The 15,319-nt window shown below is 46.3% G+C and overlaps 1 protein-coding gene across 2 annotated transcripts in view; it reads right to left on the bottom strand.

Annotated features, from left to right (window-relative positions):
- Positions 1–15,319, bottom strand: part of NECTIN3 (nectin cell adhesion molecule 3) — a 91,017-nt gene that overhangs the window by 44,144 nt on the left and 31,554 nt on the right. The window lies entirely within an intron of this gene.

Genomic DNA, 15,319 nt, shown 5'->3' with positions numbered 1-15,319 from the left:
GGTGGCTATCAGGTATTTTACCTCTGAAGCTGGAAGTTTCACTTTTTAGCTTGGGCAAGTAAGAGTGATGATAAATCTATCCATTGTGCAGTTTGTCTAATCTCTCTCTTTGTTTTAAATACTGGTTAATTTGAGCATTTTGGTGAACGGATAAAGTAGCTACTGATAAATACTGTGCGATCATGGAAAGTATGTCTAAGAAATACAATAGTAACATTTGAGAGTTTGAATACATTTTATTTCAGACTATTGTAGAGAACATTAAAATCCATATTTCAAGTGACCTGAAGCAAAACAAAAAACAGACAAAACCTTTAAAAATGAAAGTCTTTTTTTTTAAGTGAAGAATATTAAGCTGGCCTTAGGGATACCTTCCTCTGTTAAGAATATAGGATCAAAGAGAAGTTGTAACTATGAAGAAAACCAATGATATGTAAATACGATTGAACAAATACAAAAACAGGAGTTACAAGGCCCCTAATGTTTTGGGATCATTTGACACTTTGAGAGTGTCACAGGCACTGTCAAAATTTTACTGTCATGCAGGCATGGCCACACACAAAATGTGTGCCATCTTTCTTCGATAGTCAACTCGCGAGCCCAATCTGTCTCTCAGTGCATACACCGTGTGTGGGTGTATGCGTGTGGGAGATTAAAAACCTAGATTGAAACAGAAAGGGAGAGAAAGAAAGGCAGAAAAGAAAAACACACTCTCTCTTAGCTCTGTGAAATTCCCAAACCTGAGGTTGCTACCTTCCCATTTCTAAAGGGGAGGAGGCAGTGAGTGGGGGAAGGGGAGCACAGAGCTTTTGTGTGCACTGGTAGAAGCCTTTGTGGGCATCACTGCACCTAGGAATGGCGGAGGAATCTGCCGTGGACCCCAATGAGGCTGGGTTCAAAGGAATCTGGCCTCCAGAGTCCGCGGTGGAATGGTACCACTCACCTCTTCCTCCCTCCGGAATCCTCTGGAGCTGGATTCTCCTCGTGGCAACTCCGTGGAGCCGCCAGCCAGCTCCATTTCACCAGCGATACAGCCAGCCGTCATTGCTGTGTCGTACTGCTAGGTTAAGGGCTGACTCCGGACGCAAATGGCATCCACTATGCCATTTGTGGTCGTAAAGTGGGAAAAATCACAGACTCAAATGGAGTAGTGGACGCCCTTTGCGGCCATAAAGCCCTTAGTTTAGGCGAAATGCAGCCATTTACAGCTGCGTTTAGGTTAATCTAAGAGCTTTACAGCCGCAAATGGCGTAGTGGATGCCGTTTGCGTCCAGTCAGCCCTTAACCTAGTGATACGGCACAGCAATGGCGGCCGGCCGTACTGCTGGTGATACGGAGCTGGCAGCCAGCTCTGCGGAATTGCTGTGGAGTGGAGCTGGCCAAAGAGGATTCTGGGGGGAGAGATGGATTGCCTTCCCCCCGCGAGCGGATTCCCCTCCGGAGCAGCAGGTAGGGAATCTGCCCATCCCTAATTGCACCTACACGTACAGTTGGTGCAGGAAAAAAACGGGTAAGAGCTGCTGTAAGAGGAGAGAGAGAATTAGAAGATATAGAAGATATAGGAGCCTTTGCTGAAAAAAAATGCATATTTTAAGTCAACTTTTATACCCATCTCAACCAGGAAATTTCTGTAATTAAGGAAATTTATAAAGATTTAGATAAAGAAGATTGGTATAAGGAGCAGCTTTGTTCCAAGCCTCTATGCATAATAATTCAATTTTCCTTTTCCCTTTGATAGTCTTTTCAAGATTTGTATTTTTCTCTACTGATGGTATTGATAAGGATTAGAACTAGGGATACTGGACAAATTCGAGACGGACTAAAATGAGCTCGAATTTCTAAGAACTCAACCTGCGGAATATGGTGCAGAGCGACCCCCTCAAGCCGGACGGAGTCCGTGGACTTTCGCATGATTTTTTTTTACTTTCCCCAAATTTACGCATATAAATCCGTAGGAAAATACATATGTTTCTGCCGAGGAAATGTTGAATGGCATGGGGGACAACACGCTAAATGTAACATACAAAGGTAAATTATGTAAATACTTACATAATTATTTGCGTAATCATTTCTGTATTTTTTCCTCATGACGAGAAAGAAACCTCGCATCCGTCTGTGGGCGGATGATGGAAAAGCCCCCTGACAATCCGCGAAACACAGACGGAGCGGATTTTACACAGTCTGTACATCCCTATATATCACAGGACAGATTCAGTGTTCAGTGCTCTTGGCTAGTTCTCTCTCCCAAGAACAGGAATATTAAAAGAGGTTTGGTATTCTGTCAGACCTGGGAGGGTGTAGCATTGACTTCTTGCTTGGAATATGGTTGGTGTTCAAGTCACTTTGACTCTGCAACCACTGTATGCTCTCCATGATCCACTCCTGTTCTATTGCACTTTTCTTAACTTTGGTGCCAACTGAGCACAGAACAAAAAAGATGAACTTTTTTCATTCATCGTAATTCCATAGTACTGTGCTTATCCTTCTGAAATTTTGCAGTTTTCCTGCCTAGGGACACCTCCTTGGCATATGTCATTCTCGTACAAATTACCAAAAAATCTATGGAGGGAGGCAGGTAAGGGGAAGTGAATCACTTGCAACCCCCATAAAATTGAATACTCCCATTCTACAAAGAACACTGTACCTATATTTTGCATGTTTCTTAGCTAGGGCCACCTCTATGCTGTATGTCATTTTCATATCAATTGCTCACAGCAACTGTAGGGAAATAAGGGCAACCTTTTTTGAAAACCTCTGAACTGTAAAAGGCTGTTCTTACAAAAAGCTCCCTGAACCTATTCATCTGAAACATGTTGGTCTTGATCCCATCAGAAGGGACTACTACACCTGCAAATTTCATCCAATTATGACAAACAGAAAACTGTTATAGCTATTTGTAGATTTCCAATAACAGTCAATAGGAGGTATGACCTGGATTTCTGAATTGAGATTCAGATTTGAGATGAAGCAGGTAGCCTCTGAATTGGTCCTAGCTGAACTGAGGTCTGAACTGAGTCTCGTGGCCAGTACACACCCCTAGTTTATACTATAGTGTTCTGTATTTTGGGGGGGATGCAGCTTTCCACTTTTAAAAACTTGTAACAAAATAATCCAATATTAAAGCGTTATGCAGCTTCCTCTCTAACTTACCAGAAATAATCACAATATAGAATTCTAATATCTATAAACAAAGGGATTCAGTACAAATAACTAATCTTCCTATATCTGCAAAAAAAAAAAAAGAATTGACAGCTTTTTTAAAATTAAAGAGAGAACAGAAATATACACACACACCAATAGCAATCTTGCACATACCCACTGCAGATATGTCTTAAGTAATGTTTTCCAAATACAATTACAACAGTTGCGTGCTGTAATCATCAGAGCCCTTGTGGAAGCCACTGTTATACTGAACAAAAATATATTCTATATTCTAGACTCTTTTGCAAATGTGTTACTCTGATCAAAGTAAGGATGGATCTACAAGGATGTGATCACTATTGTGGCCAAAGGCATGGGCACAGTTTAGCTAGGGATACTCCATAAGTGTTATCACAGCAATACAATAACATCATTCAGCATGCTGTGGACATTATTGGGAAGATTAAGGGCAATTTTCTTGCCAAGAGAATTACTGTGTTCTTACTACAGTACATGAAAGAAAAGAAGAAGCAAAGGAAGAAGATGCTTGTTTGAACTAAAAGATCAGCCTCCTCTTCCAGCAGAAGCATACCTATTGTAAACCAATGGCAAGAACCAATTCCTTATTAATGCATAACATTCTGTACATAATGACATTTCTTGAAGTGGTCCAAGACAAAAAAAGACACCCCTCATACAAGGATGCACTTCTTGCAGCTTAGCCAACAACAAAAACAGTCAAAAGCTATCTACAGTAAACAGCTTCAATAAATCGATATAGAAAGGCCAGTACAGGGAAGGTGTTCGCTAGTAATTTTAGGGGTGTGCATGTAAAGATAGATTTGAGGGGCTAAAAGTGAGTTATTACATAGCACAGATATAGGAAGCATAAACATTTTAATGGTTAATCAGACAGTTAAAATAGGATAGGGGCAGACAGGAGTTTGGGGATATGCAGAATGTGCTATATGGCAGGTTTTAATGTAGCAAGGTAACTACTCCCAAGGTAAATGGGTCAGCAGGAATGTGGACATTAGTGTACCTGCTAAGGCTGGCTTCTAATGTTGAATGGGCAGGACCAGTTAGTATCTTTCCTAGGGCTGTTTTAATATTTTTAATAATTAATTTGTTATTAATATTTAATTAATTTATATTAATTTAAAATTGATATTTTTCCTAGGGCATGTCACAGAATATTTAGGATAAAGTTTCTCTCATCAAATCTTTGAAAACAAAGCTACAATGCTAATGCAATGGCCCCATAGTCATTCAGCAATTCACAGTACATTCAAGCTGAATATTCCATTTCCAGACAGTATCATGAAAATGTAACTCAAGGACATAATTAAGATTGTTTGAAACACATAGTACAGAGACCACAACATATTATCTCTATTCACTAAGGAAACCATAAGTTCATGCTCCCCCTGGTGACCATATGTGTTTTATAGAGTATCAAAAAGTAATGGCGAATTTCAGATTGGTAAGCAATTCTTACCCAGTATTTATGTAAAATTCTGGGGTAATATTGTTATAAAGCAAGTGGATCTAAGACCTCAAGTACAGGCTCTTGTGCAAGAACATTACAAACTGAGCAATACTATAAATTAGATGCAACAAGCCCCCAAGTTCAGATACTACAATTTGACTGGGAACAGGAAACAGTTTGATGCATCTGCTGGGAATACCCAAGACTGCCATGATACCCCTGGATGTTGCTGTGTCCTGGGGCATGTTCTATGGTACAGAAACAGTTTATGATGGACATTAGTGAGGTCTGCTGGGGTGCACTGCCACATCATGCTACCCCTTCTGGCAGACATTTTAGGGTTTTCAGAATAGCTGTAATTTGCAATCGTAACTTTGACTTTTCTCAGAAGCATGATGGCTATCAGAGATAAAATTATTTTTGCTCAGGAATGAACTGCAGGCCACCTTCATCTTTTAAAATTATTCCCACATCACACAAATGGACAATGTTGTCTAACCCCACCAAGCTTGTTGCTTAGGCAACACTTTGTGCAACTGTGCCAAAGATATACCCCACCTACAGATATAGAAAGATAAGTGTCACTCCAAGCCCCAAGACACAAATCAAGCTTTGTGAAGAAAAATTTGGAAGAAAATTTGACATCACCAAGCTAATGTCAAATTTTCACCTTCTATATATAAGTTGTGGATAGTTACAGATAATTTAACAACGACAAAGAAGTTAAATTTCTCAATGCCCTAAACAATTGTGCCCTAGAAGAGTCAGTCATGGAACCGACCAGAAAGAAGGTGACCTTGGATTTGATCCTAAGTAGTGTCGCCCAGGAGAAAGAACAAGTTGTAAATGTTGTTGAACCAGTTGGAAACAGTGATCACAGTGCTATCAGCTTTAATATATGTTTAAGTGGAAAATTGCTCAGAAAGTCCAACACAGTCACATTTGACTTCAAAAGAGGGAACTTCTCTAAAATGAAGGAACTGATGAAAAGAAAGTTAAAAGGGGGAGTCAAGAGGATTAAATCCCTTCAAAATGCTTGGAGATTACTCAAAAACACAATAATAGAAGCCCAGCTAAAATGTATACCACAGGTTAGGAAAGGTAGCACCAAGTCCAAGAGGTCGCCAGCATGGTTAACAAGCAGGGTTAAGGGAGCTATTAAAGAGAGCTTCTCTCAGAAAATGGAAGTCTTGCCAAAGTGAACAAAACAAAAGGGAACACAAGCTTGCGCAAAGGTGATGAAAGCAGCCAATAAGAGACGCAAATAAGCATTTTGAAGAGCATATCGCTAACATCAATGCCAACAATAAAGAATTCTTTAAACATATCAGAAGCAGAAAACCAGCTAGGGAAGCAGTTGGACCATTGGATGACAATGGAGTTAAAGGAGCACTGAAGGAGGACAAGAAGACTGCAGAGAAGCTGAATGAATTCTTTTCATCCGTCTTCACTGCAGAAGATATAGGACAGATACCTGTGCCTGAACTGATGTTTTCAGGAAGGAAGACTGAGGAACTGAGGCAAATGGTGGCAAAATATGAAGTTCTCCACCTTATGGATGAATTGAAAGCAAATAAATCACCAGCCCCAGATGGTATCCATCCTAGAGTTCTCAGAGAACTCAAATATGGAATTGCTGATCTTCTATCCAAAATATGCAACGTATTGATGTCTCTAACATCAGTCTCTATACCAGAGGACTGGAAAATGGCCAATGTAACACCAATGTTCAAAAAGGGATCCGGGGGGATCTGGGAAATTACAGGCCAGTTAGCTTAATGTCTGTTCTGGGTAAATTAGTTGAAAGCATTATAAAATTAGTAAGCATACAGAAGGAGAAGCCCTGCTGAAAAAGAATCAACACAGCTTCCGCAAAGGCAAGTCCTGTCTCACTAACCTTTTAGAATTCTTTGAGAGTGTCAGTAAACATGTAGACAGGGGTGATCCGGTAGACATTGTTTACTTGGATTTCCAAAAGGCTTTTGACAAAGTCCCTCACCAAAGACCCCTGAGCAAACTTAGCAGTCATGGAATAAGAGGAGAGGTCCTCTTATGGATCAGTAACTGGTTAAAGGACAGAAATAAGAGAGTAGGAATAAATGGTAAATTCTCCCAATGGAGGGAAGTAAACAGTGGGGTCCCACCGGGATCTGTATTAAGACCAATGCTGTTCAACCTGTTCATAAATTATCTGGAATTAGGAGTGAGTGGTGAAGCGGCCAAGTTTGCAGATGACACTGAGATCTTTAGGGTAGTTAAAACAAAAAGGGATTGCGAAGAGGTCCACAAGGTCCTCTCCAAACTAGGAGAATAGGCATCTACATGGCAAATGTGGTTCAATGTAAGCAAGTGTAAAGTGATGCAAGTTGGGGCAAAAAATCCCAACTTCAAGTATAGCCTGATGGGATCTGAGCTAACGGTGACTGACCAGGAAAGACATCTTGGGGTTGTGGTGGACAGCTCAATGAAGATGTCAACCCAGTGTGTGGCCACTGTAAAAGAGTCAAACTCCATATTAGGCATAATTAGAAAAGGAATTGAGAAAAAAACCACCAACATCATACTGCCTCTATACAAATCTATGGTGTGACCACACTTGGAATACTATGTCCAGTTCTGGACACCACACCTAAAACAAAATATTGTAGAGCTGGAAAAAGTGCAGAAAAGGGCAACTAAAATGATCAAGTGGCTGGAGCATCTCCCGTATGAGAGAAGGACAGCTGGGATTGTTTAGCTTGGAAAAATAGAAGGGTAAGGGAAGACAGGATAAAGTTCTACAAAATTATGCATGGTGTGGAGAATGTGGATAGGGAGACAGTTTTCTCCCGCTCTCAAAATACGAGAACCCAGGGTCATCTCATGAAGCTGATTGGGGGGAGAGTCAGGACAGATAAGAGGAAGTGCTTCTTCACACAGAGCATAGTTAAACTATGGAATTCGCTACCATAGTGATGGTCACCAATTTGGATGGCTTTAAAATGGGGTTGGACAAATTCCTGGAGGAAAAGGCTATCTATCAATGGCTACTAGGCTTGATGGCTATGTGCTACCTCCAGTACACCAGTTGCTGGGTAACATGGGTGAGAGGGTGCTGTTGCGCTCATTCCCTGCTTGTGGGTTCCTGGTCGACAGCTAGTTGGCCACTGTGTGAACAGAATACTGGAGTAGATGGACCCTTGGTCTGATCCAGCATGGCTCTTCTTAGGTTATTATGGATGAAGCTGCAAGACAACCATGAGAATCCAACCAAATTCAGCTTATTTTAGGCAGACTGGAATTCAACCCCACTCCCTGAATTATCATTGTGCTGTAACCTATGAAGAGCCAGTGTAGTGTAGTGGTGAGAGTGACGGACTGGGAGCCGGGAGATCTGGGTTCTAGTCCCCACTTGGCCATGGAAGCTCACTGGGTGACTTTGGGCCAGTCACAGACTCTCAGCCCAACCTACCTCACAGGGTTGTTGTTGTGAGGATACAACGGTGAGGAGGAGGATAATGTAAGTCGCCTTGAGTTCCTTGCGAGAGGGAGAAAGGCGGGGTATAATTGCAATAAATAAATAAATAAATAAATACCAACCAGAGTTAACGGCTAAAGAATAGCTCTTGAACCTTGGAAGTGAATATCCCAGGGTAAAACAAACAGCTACCATCCTAGCAAATATTAGAAAAGGATGAGCTATCAGTCCCATAAGTTTAACTTGAAAATTAAGCACGTTTTTAAAAATAAAAACCTTAAGTAATTTCCCCAAACAAATTCCAAAGAATTAGAAAAGTTAAGTATGCCCCCACCCCACCCCACATATTGAAATGAGGGAAAAATGCTGACCAGGTAAAAACCACAGGTGCTGGTCTCCCCTCCCGCACCCTCTGACTTTGCCCTTGCACCGCTTTATGCCAGAATTTAAGGCAGTGCAATCATTCCATATGGCCAAAGAAATGGACTTTGAGGAGGGACTTTGGCAGTCAAAGATACAGAACACTGACAACTATGTTGGATCTTTGGCTGGCAAAGCCTCCCCAATTTCTTTTAATTGTAGCAGTTTTAACGTTGTAAGGCCACCTTGAGTCCCAGTATTTGGAAAAAGGCAGGATATAAATAAATAAATTATAGTTATAATTATTTCTAGGCGACAAAGGTTTTGTTTAGCTAGAAGAGCTCTCTTTCCTGGTCATGCAAAAGCATTTGTCAGCCAAGCAAACTGGCAATTATCTTGCCTGGATTAAGATCTGAGCAGATTAATTCTAGTATCAAGGGCTCCTTGGCGGCCTCTTTCAGTCTAATCCAGTAGCCAAGTCCAGACACAGACAAAGGGATTCTTTTCAAAGCTTTATTCCTTTTTTACAACTTAACAACTCTACTATCAGCGACTAGCTATGAGCAGCAGAGTACCTATGCCCTAAGTTGGAACAGGTGGTCCCCGTTTGAAGGAGAATCACTGGCAGACCCTGAATTTATGGGCTAGGGAGAGTCCCTCCCCTTTTCCCTTGGATCCTCTGGGCGCAACCGTTGTCTGTGCGCCAACCGGGCACTACGCCTCCTTTCCGTGCCCTCCATTTGGCGCCGCTCCCTGCGTCGGCGTCGCGCGTCCAGCAAGTCTTCTTCCCACGCTCTCTCACTCCCGGGAGCGCTATCTATGTCAGGAATGCTGGTGGGAGGAATCTCTGCCAGCTGTTGGCCCTGGGAAGGATGAGCACGCTCCTCTCCCAGGAGCGGCTGCTCCACCTCAGAATCAGAACTACTCTGGGATTATATGGGCTCAGTGTCCACCCTGACATCATCCCCGCTCCCATGAGTCCCCCGCTCCCATGAGGCCCCCCCTCGTGCTCCTCCCCTGGGGCCCTGGGTTTGTGGGGGTACAGCTGGTGGAAGCGCCTCAGCAGCAACAGAGCATGCACATTTTCCACAGGTTCCCAGGATCGCTCATCAGGCCCATACCCCTTCCAGTCCACCAGATATTGCAGGCGGCCACGAGAAAGGCAGGAGTCCAGAATCTCTGCGACCTCAAACTCCTTGTCCCCCTCCACCAGCACTGGCGGCGGGGGGGGGGGGAGCCGACTGAGCGATGAGGGTCGCCAGAAACCAGGGGGGCAGCAAGGACAGATAAAAAGCAGGATGGATCTTCATGGAGGGGGGGAGAGCCAGGTGAAAAGCAACAGGGTTAATCTGGGCCGTAATCTAGAAAGCCCCATGCGACGAGGTGCAAGCTTCCTTGTGGGCGAGTGAGAGGGGAGGTATTAGGTGGACAACCAAACCCAGTCCCCCGGTTGCAGAGCTTCTAGGTCTTGGCTTGCTCGAGGGAGTCCCGTAAGAGGCGGTGTACCGCTCTCAACTCCTCTAAAAAGTCATGGGCCGCTGGCACCGAAGAGGGAGCTAGGGTGGACGGGAAAGCCTTGGGGTGGTAACCAAAATTGGCAAAAAATGGAGTTTGGTGGGTAGCAGCATGGCAGGCATTGTTATAAGCAAATTCTGTGAGAGGCAGCAAGGAAAACCAGTCATCTTGCTGGTAATTGACATAACAGCGCAAATACTGCTCCAGAGTCGCACTGGCGTGCTCGGTCTGACCGTCCGTCTGTGGATGGTGGGCGGAGGAAAGATGGAGCGTCACATGGAGCAACGGAAGCAGCTCCCTCCAGAAATGGGCAATGAATTGGGCCCCCCTATCCGAAATGAGAACCTCGGGCCATCCATGGAGCCGGAAAACATGCGCCAAGAACAGCTCTGCCGTCTCCCTGGCTGTGGGCAACCCAGAGCAGGGGATGAAATGGACCATCTTAGAAAACAAATCCACCACCACCAGAATGGTGGTCTTACCGTGTGAGCGAGGCAAGTCAGTGATGAAGTCAAGGGAGAGCAGTTTCCAAAGTCCTGAGGGGGTAGGCAGGGGGTGAAGCAAGCCTGTAGGCTTGCCTGAGGGGGCCTTTGCCCGCTGGCAGGTTGGGCAGGAGGTGACATAGGTCTTGACGTCCCGACACACACGAGGCCACCAAAAATCCCGCGTCACTCCATGCAGGGTCTTGCCGACGCCAAAATGCCCAGCTGTGGGGGAGTCGTGGCACTGATGGAGGACCTTCTCGCGGAGGGGCCTAGAAGGCACATACACCCAGCTGGAATGGTAAAGCTGGCCACCTCACAAAGAGAAGGGGGTAGAGTGGGGGGGCAGAGGCTAGCCCCAATTCCTCCACTTTTGTGCGAACAAAAGCATCCTGAGCCTGTGCAGAGAGAAGGCGCTCCTCTGAAGAATAAGGCACCGCAGCTACCGCCAGTCCTTGGGGGGAAAGAATCGGGGAGGGGGATTTTCCTCACTCCCTAGCTGGAGGTCAGGCTTACGAGAAAGAGCATCCGCTTGTAGGTTGTCGGAGGCCTTCACATGGCAAATCTTAAGGTGGAACCGGGGGAAAAAAAGTGACCACCTAATCTGCCGCTGGTTTAAGGCATGGGCTGTCTGAAGATGTTCCAGGTTGCAATGGTCGGTTCTAACTTCGACTGGGTGCTGTGCCCCCTCCAGGAGATGATGCCAAGTCTCCAAAGCAGACTTGATGGCTAACAGTTCCTTCTCCCAAATGGTATAATTCCTCTCAGACACGTTCAGCTTCCTGGAGTGGTAGGCGCAGGGTTGCAACCCACTGCCCTCCCGATCTGGCTGAAAGAGCACCACTCCCACCGCAAAGTCAGAGGCATCAGCTTGCACTACAAAAGGCTTCCTGGGGTCAGGATGTAACAGGATCGGCTCAGAACTGAAAAGCCTCTTAAATTCCTCAAAAGCCTGTTGAGCAGATGCCATCCAATGAAAAGGAGATTTCTTGCCCTTAAGGAGATCCGTGAGAGGAGAAGTCAGCCGAGCAAAACTGGGCAGGAACCTTCTGTAAAAATTAGCAAAGCCCAGAAAACGTTGCAAATCCTTCTTGGTGGATGGAGCCTGCCAGGAGAGGACAGCCTGGACCTTTGCAGGATCCATCCTGATACCGTCAGGCAAGATAATGTAGCCAAGAAAGTCCAAAGAGGTTAGATCAAACGCACATTTCTCCAGCTTGGCATAAAGATGGTTCTCGCGGAGGCGCTGGAGGACGGTGGAGACATGATGCTGATGGGCGTGGGGGTCCTCCGAAAATGTAAGTAAATCATCGAGATACACCATGAGGAAAGTGTCCAAATAGTCCCGGAAGATGGCATTCATAAAACGTGAAAACGTGGGGGGGGGGGGGCCCGCAGGCGAGCCCAAATGGCATCACTAGGTATTCATACGCTCCGTATCGGGTCCCGAAAGAGGTCTTCCACTCATCTCCCTCCCGGATGTGAATGAGATCGTAGGCGCCACGCAGGTCCAACTTTGTGAAAATCTTGGCTCGCCCCAGGCGCTCCAGCATCTCAGGTATGAGGGGGAGGGGGTACTTATCAGGGATGGAGACCGAATTTAAATTTCTGAAATCGTGCACCGGGCGGAGTTCTCCAGACCTCTTGGCCACAAAGAAGGTAGGAGCGCAGGCGGGGGAGAAGAAGGGCGAATGAAGCCACGTTTGAGATTCTTGTCCAAAAACTCCCGCAGAGCTCCAAGTTCCAGCTCCGACATCGAATACAGCCGGCCAGGGGGGATGGTCGCCCCCGGAATGAGGTTAATGGCACAGTCAAAGGGGTGGTGGTGGGGAAGCTGGTCAGCCTCCTTCTTGTCAAACACATCCCGAAAAGCCGCATACTTCTCTGGGAGGATGACGGTAGCTGAAGGACTGCCAGAAGCAGACAAGGAAGGGGAGGAAAGGGTTAAGGCCTGGGCTGGGACTGGCGCCTCCTCCGGGAGGCAATGATCCCGGCAGTAGGGAGACTCAAACTCCACTTGCTGAAGTCCCCAAGAAATCTGAGGGTTGTGCTTAGAGAGCCAGGAAACACCCAGCACGATTGAGTATAGGGGAACCTTGGCCAAGTGAAACTTAATCTGCTCAATGTGGGACTGGGCGCGCAGAGTGAGCGGAACTGTAATACGGGTCACCGCGCCCGAAGAGAGAGGACGCCCATTGATGGTCTCCACTGCCAAAGGGGCAGGAAGGGGCAGGTAGGAATCTTGTGGAAGAGGGCGAAAGTTTCATCCATGAAACTGGTTGTAGTCCCTGAGTCCACTAAAGCTAGGGCCTCCACCCCACCCCACTGGGAGGAGCGGAGGTGAACATGCAACAGCAGATGGGAGGGTGGGGGGGTTGGGGAAGGCACCCACCTGGTGGGGAACTGACCCCCACACTGGAGGCCCCCAACAAGCTTGGGAGGCAGTCTAGTCAGGTCTGGGGACGAGGAGGAGGAGGGGGGAGGAGAGGAGGGGGAGGCAGAGGAGCTGCGGATCTAACTCAGCAGGTTTTGGCGAAATGCCCCAGCTTTCCACATTGAAAACATCGGCGCTCAGCTCGCCGGCGCTCAAGCTCCTCTGGCGGCAGTGGGGCTCGGGTAGCTCCCAGCTGCATTGGCGGGGGGTGGGGGAGGGGGCAGGAAAACATGGGGAAATGGGAAGAGGGAAATCCCGGCCCCCGGTGCCCCGCCGGGTGTGCCGGCGGCCCTCCAGCCGACTATCTGAAGGCAGGTCTGGATGAGGTCCTCCAAAGTAGGCGGCCTGGGCGTGCGCGCCAACTCATCCAAGATCTCGTCGTTCAAACCATCCAAAAACTGAGCCACCAGCATGGCATCATTCCACTGTAAATCCCGCATCAGCAAGAGAAAAGTTGTACCGTAGCTGAAAACTGAGTCCTTGCCCTGCCTGAGGCGGCAAATCTCCCGAGAAGCGTCTGCGTGCGCAGGGGATCACCGAAAAAACGGGCCATCGCTGTCATGAAACCTTGATAGTCCCTGAGCAGGGGGTCATTAGCGAGAAGGAGACCCGAAGTCCATCTAGCTGCCTTGCCTGAAAGTAGGTTAATGATGAAACCCACACGAACCTGTTCCGTCTGGAAATCCTCAGGTCGAAGGCGCATGTACAGCTCCGACTGGGCCCTGAAAATCTGAAAAAGTCCCTTCTCACCAGAAAATTTCTCTGGCAAAGCCACCGGGCACTTGCGGCGGGGGGGGGGGGGTATTGGAGGTGGAGGGGGTTGAACCACAGCTTGTAGATTCTGCACGGCAGCTGTCAGTTGAGCCATCTGATCATGGAGCATCTGGTTCTCTTGCGCCAGAGCTTGTACCGCCAGGTCCCCGGCACCCTCCATACAGCAATAGGAGAAGGGAGAAAGAAAAAAAAGACGAACGGGGACCAAGCTGTCAAGGGCTCCTTGGCGGCCTCTTTCAGTCTAATCCAGTAGCCAAGTCCAGACACAGACAAAGGGATTCTTTTCAAAGCTTTATTCTTTTTTTTTACAACTTAACAACTCTACTATCCGCAACTAGCTATGAGCAGCAGCGTACCTATGCCCTAAGTTGGAACAGGTGGTCCCCGTTTGAAGGAGAATCACTGGCAGACCCTGAACTTATGGGCTAGGGAGAGTCCCTCCCCTTTTCCCTTGGATCCTCTGGGCGCAACCGTTGTCTGTGCGCCAACCGGGCACTACGCCTCCTTTCTGCGCCCTCCATTTGGCGCCGCTCCCTGCGTCGGTGTTGCGCGTCCAGCAAGTCTTCTTCCCGCGCTCTCTCACTCCCGGGAGCGCTATCTATGTCAGGAATGCCAGTGGGAGGAATCTCTGCCAGCTGTTGGCCCTGAGAAGGATGCGCGCGCTCCTCCCCCAGGAGCGGCTGCTCCACGTCAGAATCAGAACTACTCTGGGATTCTATGGGCTCGGTGTCCACCCTGACATCTAGGGCTTGTAAAACTTACCTCTCCTTTCAGGCATACTTTTATGAGTCCCTGAAGAGCTTTTCTGACCGTAGCTTGGGAGAATGTAGCCAGTATCTCTTGCAAGTACGAATAAGTTTGGCCAATTTAATTCACCTGGAAACCTCTTTAATTTATATTATACTTCGATAGGAATGTTTTAATCCTACAATTGTAAATGTAGGTCATTTTTGAGAAACTGAGCCGGTCATTGTACCTTTCTTTGCCTTAGCTCATGTTGATTTAATAGTGACTCACAGAAATCAATCGGACAATCGGTTGGATCCAGACTTACAATGAAATCCTATTTTTATAATCAAAAGTAAGCCCCACTTACTTCAATGGGACTTATTCCAGGTAAGTGTACATATGATTGCAGCCTCAGTTAATTCAACTTAGGCTCCATTGAAATTAGTATGACAAGTTGGTCATGACTTGGTTCCCACTGAAATCAATGGGATCTAAGCTCAACTAGATCAAATTCAATTGCTTAAACCTTGAACTATTGTTTCTGTAACCAATTACCTTTACATTTAATTTCACTTTGAATTTGTAACTTGTACGTTTTGAGACCTCTGTAAGGTAGTAAATGCTTGTTAGTCCCATTATGACTTAGTAATTGAGACAGCTAGTATACACAATCATGCAAATTATGCACCCATGAACACAGCCGGGACTCCACTCCAGCTGTGCACCGCAGGGAAGATTGGAATCATGATCAAGCTCTCTTTCAGTAAAGCTTGCTGGCCATTACTGATTTTCATAGTGAGGAACTCAATCGTTTCCTGGAATATACACTGCCTTTCATCAAGAATGATGCCAAGGCAGTTTACAATAAGAATTGGCTTGTATCCTAACTAAGCTTCCATGAATGGAAAGCCTCCTTCTGTTCATGGATGAAACCGAGA

This window comes from Heloderma suspectum, chromosome 3 (assembly GCF_057233095.1).
Source record: "Heloderma suspectum isolate Gila_16-S chromosome 3, 16-S_ref, whole genome shotgun sequence".
Classification (NCBI taxonomy): domain Eukaryota; kingdom Metazoa; phylum Chordata; class Lepidosauria; order Squamata; family Helodermatidae; genus Heloderma; species Heloderma suspectum.
The sequence above is the reverse complement of the archived record's forward strand: the minus strand, read 5'-3'. Positions and strand labels throughout refer to the sequence as shown.